This window comes from Castanea sativa, chromosome 8, assembly GCF_040712315.1.
Source record: "Castanea sativa cultivar Marrone di Chiusa Pesio chromosome 8, ASM4071231v1".
NCBI classification, from domain to species: Eukaryota; Viridiplantae; Streptophyta; class Magnoliopsida; order Fagales; family Fagaceae; genus Castanea; species Castanea sativa.
In genome coordinates, this window is record NC_134020.1 from 47174516 (window position 1) to 47186849 (window position 12334).

At 36.4% G+C, this 12334-nt stretch overlaps 1 protein-coding gene across 1 annotated transcript in view; it reads right to left on the minus strand.

The window, feature by feature from the left end:
• LOC142608367 (TMV resistance protein N-like) overlaps window positions 1–12334 on the minus strand; it is a 39402-nt gene that overhangs the window by 15010 nt on the left and 12058 nt on the right. The window contains exons 6-7 of the mRNA XM_075780128.1: window positions 11294–11384; window positions 11160–11206 (exon numbers count right to left, since the gene is read on the minus strand). The gene's annotated coding sequence lies outside the window, so the exon portion shown is untranslated. Of the gene's footprint in view, window positions 11207–11293; window positions 11385–12334 lie in introns of the transcript that reaches the window.

The window sequence follows — 12334 nt, forward strand, 5'->3', positions numbered from 1 at the left end:
CAGCAGTGATTCTTTGGCGCATGGATGGAGCGTGCAAGTAGTCCTCCGGCGCTTGTTTCTGTTACAAGTGCGTGTTTCCGATGGCGAGAATCCAGGTGGGGTGTGAGAGCGCGTGCCTGCTCGAATAAGGACCAGATTTTCGTGCTTCATAGATCGACGGACGAAAAGGTCAATAGGTCAGCGCGTGTGCCCAAAAGACGATCTGGAAGTCAAGAATCTATGGCGGCGCGTGGGAGATTTTCGGAGACAACTGCGGCACATGGAGGCGCGTGTCAAGGCTTTGGGTGACTAGATTTCTAGGTTTTGGTCGCGGGAGGTCGTGGAGCACGTCTATGGTGTTGGTTTCATCAGGTGAGCTTGGATTTGCGCAGATCTGATAAGTTAAGTCACAGCTTGCTTGGTTGTTGGATTTTGACACAACATAGAGCCATGGTGGCTGCGAGATGCCGTGGAGTCTAGATCTAGCAAGCAAGCATGTGTGACTTCAGATGGTGGTGTGCACATGATAATCTTCTTTACTTGCTAGAGATGTTTGTTTGACGCCGAGAACAAAGTTTGGCTTTAATACCATGTTAAATATATTATTAGCAATGCAATGTGTTATACCATATTGTATATGCTAGAGTGGATGCAGAAGGGGAAGCATAGAATAGGAACACTGAGAACACGAGGGTTACGTGGTTCAGCCTTTTTGGCCTATATCCACAAAGGAATCTCTTAAGGGCTATATTTTTATTGTATTAGAATGTAGTACAATAACCTGGGTTACAATAAAACATGAGTATATATAGGCAACTAAACCCTAGACCATTAGTACAAGCAATAATGGGCTTGGGCCTATTACATTGGACTAATATGTCTAATATATCTCTAACAATTGGTTTTGCCCCCATTAATTAAATCTCTAAAATTATTCTCTAAACTAATAATAAAGTTATATATATATATATATATATATATATATATTTCAATATGGCAATTGGTTTTGCTCACAACTAGATTTAAGGACTTGATGATGTCTCTCCATTCTAAGGGTTCGTTCGGTTGGAGGAGTGAAAAAGTGGGAGGATGGAAAATATTTAGTTTTCCCTCTTGTGTGTTCGGTTGGAGGGATGGAAAAGTGGGAGGGTGGAAAATTCTTTTGTTCGATTGGATAGAAAAATGGAAGGATGGAATATGTAATTTATATAAATTGACTATTATACCCTTGTTATATAATATGTAAGAAATAGATTTATTTGTATTCATTACATAATATAAAATTTATCACATTATATATATAAATTTTTATTTTTATTATTATAATGTAAAAATTAGATTAGGTCACATTGACAAAAAAAAATGTTGAAGTTAAGGTAAAGTTAAAATAAAATAAAATAAAGAACGTTGAAGTTCAGGCAACGTTGAAAAAAAAAACGTTGAAGTTCAAGTAAAGTTAAAAAAAAAAAAAACGAGAACATTTCTTCAAGTCACGATGAAAAAAAAAAAAAAAAAGAGAGAGAAGAGAACGTTGAAAAAAAAAAAGATGGAAAAAGGATATTTTTGTAAAAGTGCTATTATAACATTTTTCTCTCCAAATTTTCCTTCCGATATGGAAGGAAAAACAAAAATGTGGGCCTGGAGAGAAAAATTTCTCTCCAGTTTTCTCTCTTTCCTATTTTTGTTCCCCAGACGAACAATGGAAAACAATATTTTTCACTCTATTTTCCTTCATTTATTTTCTGTCCTCCTTATTTTTCACCCAAACTAACGGACCCTAAGCCTTATTAAGTTGTTTAGAGTATTGATCAAAATTGGTTGGCAACCATCAAAGACAGCAAATATCCTTGCACTGCATCTTGGGAAGCAATTTAAACAAGATTGCATTCTTATTTTTTGCTGGAAGCTGGTATGGTTAACAAAATATATCACATACCTTCATGCGCTGGCTTGCAATAAAAATAGGATAACAACAGGGGAAAGCATACTAGCTAGTTAAGATAGTTACTTAATTTGGCTTCTTTCTTTTTTGTAGAAATAATTAACTGGAGAGAAAAAAATCACTTGTTTAATTTTGAGTGATCTTTCACCAAGTGTATTTGGTAGACTATTCATAACCAGATACAAAATTGAGATAATGAATTTTTCTAGGATGTGAACTCCATAAAAAAAACTATATACTCTTAGAATCACCTTTTTTTGTAAGGTCATCTTATTAATTGTAACAGCTATCACCGGATTGAAAAGCTATAAGGTTACATAGGATTGACTCGGATCATTACAAATGCTGTTTGAATGACTTAATACAAATAAGAAATGTTATATATATATATATATATATATATATATATATATATATAATCATTCAAAACATGGTTCTTAATTTGTAGTAGATGAGTCTGTTTTATGATCTTTAATTACAATTTACAACTAACATATTTATATTGTATTACAACTTAGGGTGTGTGACCTAATAGTAAAAGACTTAGTTGAGGTCAACATGAATCCTCAATTGCACGAAGTTGGTTCCCAAAATGTGCCTAATGATACGTAAGAGAAAGAAGTAAGAACCCAATAAGATCGATGTTATAGTTAACCCACTTAAGGTGGTGCCCATGGCCTTTCTAGGGAAAAAAAATATTTAAATTGTGTAAACGTCTCTACTATTTTTATATTTAGTTGAATGACATAAGTCATAACTATTTTCGTCCACATATATATAAAATAAAAAATAAAAACCTCATAATTGATTTAAAGAAAGAAAGAAAAAAAAAGGACTTTTTTAATTGCACTTCAACAATAAATGTGCAACCAACTTTAAGTTGAAGCATCTAGGCCGACCATGTGACATTTTTACTCCAACATTTTTGGTTTTAATAGTCGATTTCATGATGAGACAATTCTCAAAAAGTCTACAACTACAAAAAATTTCACAGCTTCTTACTACAACTGTGATGTGGTAGTGCAATTGATGAAAATAAAAATAATGGTTCTATGTGTAAATAATGATTAACCACTTACAATCTGCAATGTCAAAATTGTAGAAAAAAATTATGAAATAATTTGTAATCTTAGAATTACTCAACAATTTAAATAAATCAATTTCATAACTCAGTCATATACTACCATTAATTTTTGCGAATCACTTACCATTGGATCATGTCTTTATTATATTTAAGAATCTAATTAACTACCATGTCCTATATCATAAACTCTCTCTCTCTCAATGTTAGTGTACTTATAATAACTGGTGAAAAGATTTTAGTTCTATGGTAGTTCAGCGGTGTGTAAAACTAGTACAGTTAGGTTAACTTCATTAAATCGTAACATAATTCTAGTCGAAAAAGTAAAAACATAATATATGAAAGTTGGTTAAGCTTCTTATGGAAATTTGATTAACATGGAAAACCAAATCATCTAACTCTAAGTCTAACCACTACCTTGCACTTAAACAAATTGACCAACCACAGCCCATTGGTTATGATTTTATTAAATGATCAGCTTTATTTTTTTTATTTTTTTTGATGCTGACAAATCACAGTCTTCATTTTTTTGATGAACCAAATCAGTCTTCATGGTCATTGAAACGCACTTAGATTTATGGCATAGAAAGTGAGGTCGTACCTTTTTCTTTCCCTTCTGCAAGAACTTCCAACTACCTCTCCCTAACTTAAAAAAACTTCAATGGTAATGGTACTAAAAATTTATTACTACAAACTCTACAAAGCTAATTTTCATTGGGTCTAGCTAGTTAATGGGTGCTCTTGTGACTATTTTAAGAAAGTGTTCAGGGTCTAATTAATAGTTGTCCTTAAGACATTTGTTAATGAATTATTGTAAAAAAAATTTAATACTATTTATATAAAAAATAGAATAAAATTGTTATAACATTTTTTTCTTTTATCATAAAAATTTTTCTAAAATGTGTTACTATTAAATGTCTTTAAAGCATCAGTTATTTTTTTTAATTAAGTTTTAATATCACTTTTATGAAAAATATAAAAAAATTAACAAAAAAATTAATTTTTTTATAAAATATTTCGTAATCTAATATCTTTATTTGTTAACATTTTTTTTTTTTTTTTATTTCTACTTTTTTTTTTTACTATCTTAGGCTGAGAATTATGTAACATTAGTTAATATTAGTAATTTTTTTTTTAGAAAAAAAAAAAAAAAGAAATAGAAGAAGAAGAAGAAGAAGAAGGTAGCCTGGGCAAAAATTAATTATGAGTGAAGCACGTGAGGAAAGTGTGACGAAGGTCCCATGAACAAGAAGTGGCTATAATAATAATACACCAAAAACTATGCAACTTTTCCCCAGATGTCTGCGTCGTTTTCCGTAATTGCATGTGCGCAAGTTAGCGGATTCCATTCCAGTGTATCCAGTAGTGCCGGAGCGTTAAGAGGCTCAAGCTTTTAGCTAAAAGCCTAAATCAATGTGTGTAAAAGTTTTGGCATTGTGGCCAACCAATGCAACAATGTCAAAAAGGCAATATGGCATTTAGCTCATGGGCGTCATTGATAAATAAGTAAAAACAATTAAAATTCCCTCTGTGCTTTGGTTTAAGTAACACTTACCCGGCGCACGTTAGGACTTATAATAGGTAGCGGCAAGCGTTATGCCAAGCACATGGTTCTCAAAACAGAGAGAGCCTACTGACACCTTGTTTCTTTTAATGCACCCTTATAATATGCTTCACCTTATCTTGGTCATGTACATAAATTACACCTAGTCCTACTAGTAGCAGGGAACTTTTTCTTTTTTCTTTTTTGGTAAAGAAAAAAAATGAGTTTCGCCCCAAGATGCAAATGGATAAGACACCTACAAAGGGCTAATGGGCATGCTCAAACCCATGCAATATTTATGAAAGGTGTCGTTTTCCATTAGGCCACCGACCGTGTGGGTGTAGGCACTATTTTTCATTACTTAATGAGAATTGGAATAAATTAAGAGAGCTAGTGTGAAAGAGCCCATAAGTTTTTATGGTTACAATTACTATGCTACCAGTTTTTTTGGCTAGGCATTTACTCTTTAGAAAACTTGGCATAAGGTTCATATGAGTATAAAAATAATAATGAGAGAGAGAGAGAGAGAGAGAGAGCTTGTACAAAAATAAATGAGTAGTCCAGCTAGGATAGCCCCAAAAAGCACCAGAATAGGATAAAAAATAACTAATTATTCAAAATTTCTTGTGAAATTTTGTAATATTTTTATGATATAAAATATTAGAATATTGAAATATGTCTACATGATATTGTAGACTAAGATTATGAATCATTTCATTATAGTCCTTGACTTGGTCATATCCATCATGATGTAGCCTATTCTGATAGGCACATTGTTGGACCATGTTGGAAAGGAGGTGCAAGTTAAAATTACTCAGACTATGAAAAACAACAAGGGCTAGTCTTACAATGATTAGTGCATAATAATCTTGGAAGTCCTTCCATAATGAGATTCATGCACGTTGAGTGTTGTCCTTAATAAATCTATCGTGTCATTGCCAGTAACTTGGCCTCCTATAAGAGGTGCTGTCATTATAGTGATTCTGGATATGAACGATAGATGAATCCATGTGTTAATATGGAGTTACAAAAGTAATGACACGTTAATGAACTTATTCATTAGTGAATCTAATTAATGAAGTTGTTTATTAATGAATGTAACATATTTGTTACATGAATTGTTATTACAATAGAAAGGATTTTATGGCTGGTCATGTCCTTTCTAAATATTATAAATATTTTCAAGGTCACACTTGCAAGGGATGTGAGAAGAGGAAGAAGGCTTTTATTAATCCTGACCAGCTGGGAAGAACATCCTAATTGCCTATGAAGTCCTTGAATAATATAATTTGGTATGTAAATTTCTCACATTTTATTGTTGATTTTTATTACATATGCACATTATATGATTTTTTTTTTTGGTTAATAGGATAATGCATTAAACAACTAATGAGCCTCTAAACTAGAGGCAACAAACCGATCAAACAAAGTTCTAGGAATATCTAAACTTAGCAAAAAAACAACATCAAGTGGGGGATTCAAAAAAATAGTAAAGTCTTGGTCCATGAGTGCTCCCCTGTGAGCTAGTGCATCAACGCACTTATTTGCCTCCCTGTAGCAATGTTGGATTTGCACCATAGGAATCTCCTTAAGCCCTACTCTGCAATCAACAACCAGCACATCAATGCCATTGAATTTTTCCATATCCTTCTTCAAAAGATCAATTACCAACTTTGCATCAAGCTCAAACACAACCGCTGGAAGTTTAAGGGAGATACATAGTCGAATTCCATTTCTTAAAGCCCACAACTCCGCTGCAACACTAGTGGCACAACCTATTGATCTCACATAGCCTTTCACCCACTCTCCTTCCTAATTACGAACCACCCCCTCCAACCAGGCCAGGATTGCCCATGGACAAACCATCAGAATTCACCTTAACCCAATTAAGAGATGGAGGCAGCCACCTTACTTGGATCTTTGCTTTTGTCTGCTTGTGTTTTTCAATGATGCCCAAGTAAGCCATCTCAGCAGCTTTGGCTAGTGCTTCAGCCTTTAAGTCTTTTTGTATGGTTGTCGTTCCAAAGATAGTGCTATTCCAGTGCAACCAAAGCACCCAGACCGCTATGAGAAACAAAATAGCCCAATCCAGATCAACAACATCACATCGTTGCATCGACCTATAGTTTAGTCTCAACCAATCCAAAATTTGGGTGCCATAAAAGATAGAAGCAGAAACAGGGGGAGAGAAGGAATTCTAGAAACTTTGTGCCTTGGGGCAATCCCTAAGACTATGGCTAATTGTTTCAGGGGCTGCATTACACATGCAGATCGGGGAGACATTCATACCTCTTTCAGCAAGGAGAGCACGCATAGGAATGCTTTAATGACAACATTGCCAAAGGAAACACTTAATTCTTGGAAGGCTTGGAATTTTCCATACCCACGCTCCACTAAAAGGCTAAATTGCTGACTTGCTTTCCTTTACATTAGCTATACGATATGCATCTTTAAGATGGAATTCTCCACTAGGAGAGGAGCTCCAAGACAGTCTATCTTCTCTTAGCATGGAATAGGGAATCAGAGTGGCTTTTATTTCCATAAGGATCTCTTTGGGAAAGGAGAAGGAGATCCCCTCCCAATTCCAGCCGAGGAAGCTAGAAATATCTCTCAATCTAACCTCATCTTCTCCTCTATTAAGCGGGCTAGAGATGCAGCTTCTAAGGATGCCCTTATTCAGCCATTTGTCAAACCATAATGATAGGCCACTATCTTTCCAAACAACCCACTTAGCACCTTTACTGACACTATCTTCACCTTTCTTAATGCTAGCCCAGGTGGATGAGCAGGAGGTGGTTTTGAGAAGGTTAATAGGTCTAATCCTCTACCCTCGGTATTTATGAGATAGCACACGAACCCATAATGCCGATTTTTCGGTTTTGAACCTCCAATTCAACTTAGCCAACAAGGTTGTGTTCTTTGGTTTGGCTGCTTGAATACCTAGTCCGCCTGCCTCTTTGTCCCTCGTGATTTTTTCCCATCTAATAAGGTGAATCTTTCTCTTCCTATCCGATGAGCCCCACATAAAGTTCCTGTTCAATCTGTCCACACCTTTAAGGATTTTAGAAGGGAGAGCCACAAATTGCATCATGTAGTTAGGAGTAGTGGATGTCAACGCTTGAGTGAATACAACTCTGCCCACAAAGGATAATAATTAGCCTTCCAACCAACCAATTTGCTCTGAATACGATCAATAATAAACCCGAAATCTTGAGAAATTCCCTTATGTTTGATGGGAAGACCCAAATACTTCCCAAGGAATGGAGTAGATTGGAAACCCAGAACCTCACAGAGTTCTTCCCTCTTGTTCTGATCCACATTAGGTGAAAAATAGACTCGAGACTTCTCATCACTAATTTTCTACCCCGATAATGCACAAAAGGAGTCAAGAACATCTCTTATTACAATGCAATTTTTCCGGTCTGCTTTGGCAAAAAGCATAAGGTCGTCCGCAAAAAATAAGTGTGAAAAGGCAGGTCCTCCTTGGGAAGACTTAACTGGATTCCAAAGCTTCTCATGACATTTATTTTCAATAAGTGCTCCCAATACCTCCATGAAAAGAATAAAAAGATACGAGAAAAAGGGTCTCCTTGACGAATTCCTCGAGAAGGATTGAAAGGCTCTAATGCACCCCCATTGAACAAAATAGAAATGAAGGATGAGGATATGCAACTCATGATTAGAGATATCAATTTGGTGGGCACTCAAAAAAGCTTAAGTGTGTCTCTAATAAAACTCCATTCTAATCACTCATAAGCCTTCTCCAGGTCCAATTTAATTGCCATTACCGCCCCCCCCCCCTTCTTTTCTTTTTGGCCATAGAGTGAATAATTTCTTGAATGATGATTGCATTGTCCAAACCCTTCCTCCTTGGAACAAAGGCTGATTGATAGGGAGAGATAAGCTTAGACAGATGCAGCCAACAATAATCTTCGTCACCACCTTATACATCGTGATACACAAGCTGATTGGGCGATAGTTGTTCAAGGTTTCTGGACTCTTGCACTTAGGAATAAGCGTAATGAGGGTCTTGTTTAGGTATTCCAGAATTTTTCCAGTAGTAAAAATAGATTTTACCTCCTTTTTCACAGACTCCCCAACAACCAACCAAAACCATTGAAAAAACCCCTTGTGGAGACCATCCGGACCAAGAGCTTTGAAAAGTTTTAGCCCCCATATACCAGCTGTGATTTCCTCATCAGTAACAACTATGTCAATAGAAGTCGCTTCTTCCTCATTTAAATAAGAGTGCCAAAATGGAGGATTCCATTCGGCTAGTGAGGCTGAACAAAGGTCTGAAGTAAATAGCTCCATAAATCCCTTCCTAATGAATTCTGCAACCTCTCTATCTCCATGCAACCAATTCCCTACTCTATCCTTCATACATAAATACGATTTCTTCTTCTTCGAACCAGCTCTGATGTATGGTAAAAGGCAGAGTTACGATCACCCTCAACAAGCCAAAGGATTCTAGCCTTCATTGCCCAAAACTCCTCCTCTAACTTTGTCACTTCTACATACTCTATCTGCAACTTCCTTTCTAAATCCACCAAGAATTCATTAGGCCGAAAGGATAGGTTTTCCTGGATTCCTTTAAGCAGTGCCAAAATTCTCCTTTTCCTATGAAACAAGTTCCCAAATTCAGTCTTAGTCCAAGCATTGGCCTTTGCAGTAAAAGAAGAAAGAGCTTGCATTAGAGTAGGTTGGCTGGACCAAGCATCTCTTACCACTCCCAGGAAAGAAGGGTGGTAAAGCCACATGGGTTGAAATCTAAAAGGCTTCGGGAATTGGACAGTCCGATTATTATCCATACGCAACTTGACAGGGCAATGGTCCGATTCAGTCATTTCTAGATGGAAAACTACTGCTTCAGGATAAAGAGAATTCCACTCGGAGTTGACAAAAACCCTATCTATTCTCTCTTGGATTAGCCGAGACAGTGGCCTACGATTTGACCAGGTGTATCTAGGCCCAGAAAAGCCAATATCAATCATATTGCAGTTATCCAGGCATTCTTGGAACCGCAGAGCTTTGCCTAAGTTAACTGGTTTCCCACCAAACTTTTCATCCCCCATTGGAACTTCATTAAAATCTCCTGCAATAACCCAATGCAAGGAGTGTAATTCAGCTACAAAATTGAGGTTTTCCCAAAGGAGACATCGCTCCGCAAATCTAGGGCTGCCATAAATCGTTGATAAAAGCTAGAGAGGCTTGCTTGAGGAGGATACTGTTGCATGAATCTCTTGTTCAGTTAAAGATAGTTCAACCACCTCCACCTGACTAGAGTCCCAAAGTAACCACAGGCCACCCGAGAGGCCAATCGAGTTAGCAATAATCACCCCATCCATAGGGAGCCTATCAACAATCCTTCTAGCTCTATCACCACACACTTTGGTTTCCATAATGATCAAGATAGCAGGGATATGAACACGAACCATATCTTTAATATTATTACAAAAATTTGGGCTTAGAGCACCCCGACAATTCCAAATTAACATATTCATAATTAACACAAAGAATGGGAATTTAAACAGCAAATTAATTGGAAGGATTGAGAAGCTCACCTCCCTGTTCAACTTGCATATCTGTCTCTGAATGAGACCCGTCTTCTGCCAGAGGATAATCCTCTTCTTCAAGCCATGTTCGCTTTGACCGAAGTGAAGGATCAATCCTCTTAAGCTCAAGCTTGGTTATTCTCTGGACCTCCTTCTCCATAGCTGAACCCAAGTGACATTCCTCCCATGAAGAGTAGTTTGAAATTTCCTCCAATGGCTTCCTTTCAATCCCTTGGCAATGGACCATCTGACCCATTCCTTCGGCTCTTTCCATATCCGGTGCCAGGTCTAAGGCCATCTTTGATCCTTCAAAGCAAGTGCCTTCTCTTCGATCTTCAGCATTAGCCAAGATCGGTTTCTCCATCGGCGCTGAGATTGCTTCCTTGGAGCTCCCAGCACAAAATCCCTTAAACTCCATTCCTATTTTGGACATGTCAGCTGGATTAGAACCAAATTTGATGGATGAGCTTAACCCAAATGGGTTCAACTCTCCACTCTGAGGAAGCCTTTTGTCCAATAGCTTTTGGTCCATCAGTCTCTGCCTGGCATATGATATAATTGTTAATTGTTAATTGATAGATGTATTATATTTGTCTCTTGAATTATTACTTTTAAGTATAATTCCTACAGTTTTGAGGTGGCTCACCACTAAAATGGTTGAACCACTCTAGAATTTGACAAGAATTATATAATAATCAAAGTCCTGTAAAACAGAAGCATGTAATCCAATGAGAGAGAGACTGATAATACTTTCATAGGAAATACACACATTTATTACCAGACAATCATTTTGATGGAGTTGATTATCAGGGTATCGGTCCTTAAAATAGATGTTATTTCTAATGATCTCCGGATAAAGAAGTCTTCTCAACCTTCCAGGATATGCCTCATAGGAGCAACCAGGTTCACTCTTTTGCTTATGAATTGGAGTATCACTTGCGACTGATTGATGGATGAAATACATATTTTGAGAAGGCTCAGTAGAGCACTTAAATGATTGTTTGCCCAAACTCTTCTAGCTCTTTAGGGAGTAAGAAACCTTTCCCACACTTCAGCACCATCAAAAGAGGGAAGTAGCTTACAACTGAAACCTCAATGTGACTGCCCTGATTCAAAATAATAATAATAATAATCTGAGAATAACCCACAAGGTAAAGTCTACATATCAGCATGTTTGAACTTACAAGACTAACCCACAATTCTGCACTGTCAAGCTTGGCCAATTTCTAGCAATCGAATCCTCGACAAAGATGAATCCTTAATTGATAGCAGAAAATCCCTCAACTACAAATATTTTACAGAAAATAATTAATAATGCTCATCGAGAGCAACAAGAGTGCAGATTTTTGCAATTTTCTTCTTTCCATTTGATTTTACAACAACACTGGGATTGCAAGCATCTATTGCATTCACCTATGGAAAATTGTAATAAATACTATAAAGGGAGACTAAAAAGAGTGTGGATTTTACCATTTCATAATTGAACAAAAATGATGAGCACACAATCAGTTGCACCTATCTTCTTGTCTGCTAGCACTAGCAGTGCGACAATTTGTCCTCACCAACAAAGTCCAATAAAATGGCCCTTGCCACTGATTAAAAATAGAGAAATGCAAGCATATTGCCAATGAATTTACGAAGAAAATATAAATATACAGCTACAAACAAACAAGATTTTGTAGGGCGAGAAAGATGGTGACTTTTACACAATGGGCTCCCCCATTAGGACTGAACTTGTTAGAAGAAAAATTACTGTCAATTCAGGATGTGTAATGTGTGAAGAAGGAGAAGAAATATTGGACCATTTATTTATCAAATGTCCATTTGCAAGGGCATTGTGGTTTGCTTCACCCTTGAATATCAGAGCAGACTCAATTCCATCTGTACATCAATGGCTGAAGATGATCTTAGAGGATTGATGTAATACCCCGCATATCTTTATTTGAGGTTATTACATTTTTTTTCTTTTATATATAATTGATGGGTCATAAGTACTTTTTCTTAGTAACTGCAGCCCACTATCCCACTAAGCTCACATCTCAGATGTATTAATTACAAGGTAGAGCGAGAGATAAATCAGAGTTTTCATAGAAAGAGTTTGATTACTAAGAATGCTAAGAGGTGTATTTTTCCCTTGGAGATTAGAACAAACACAATTGAAGAGGCAAACACAATTGAATAGTTCCAAGTATGATTTTCCATTTGTAACAAAGAAATAAAGGGTTAAAATTTTA